Raw genomic sequence first — 349 nt, 5'->3', positions numbered from 1 at the left:
CCGTTTTCCACGTCATTGTGATAAGGGAAGGCAAGAAAAAGAACGTAATTAAAATTTTTCTTTATTTTTACGTCTACTCGATTTCTAATAAAGTATCAATTAACTGTTATGTAGATATTTCCTATTGATAATTTAATATAGTTTTATTTATGTAGGTGAAAGAATGTAATTTAACATTATCAATTTTCTGGCCATTACATCAATATATTGTTTACAAAAGTGAAACGCAACTTCCCCTTTAAAGAAAAGAAATAAAAACAAAATTTTTGATATATTTTACACCATGCACATGAAATGAAATATAGAGCACAAAAAGCGCAATGATTATTCAAAATTTAATAAGCATTGA

The sequence above is a fragment of the Wasmannia auropunctata genome, unplaced genomic scaffold, assembly GCF_000956235.1.
Source record: "Wasmannia auropunctata unplaced genomic scaffold, wasmannia.A_1.0 LD336085.1, whole genome shotgun sequence".
Taxonomy (NCBI): domain Eukaryota; kingdom Metazoa; phylum Arthropoda; class Insecta; order Hymenoptera; family Formicidae; genus Wasmannia; species Wasmannia auropunctata.
This window is presented reverse-complemented; position numbering follows the sequence as displayed.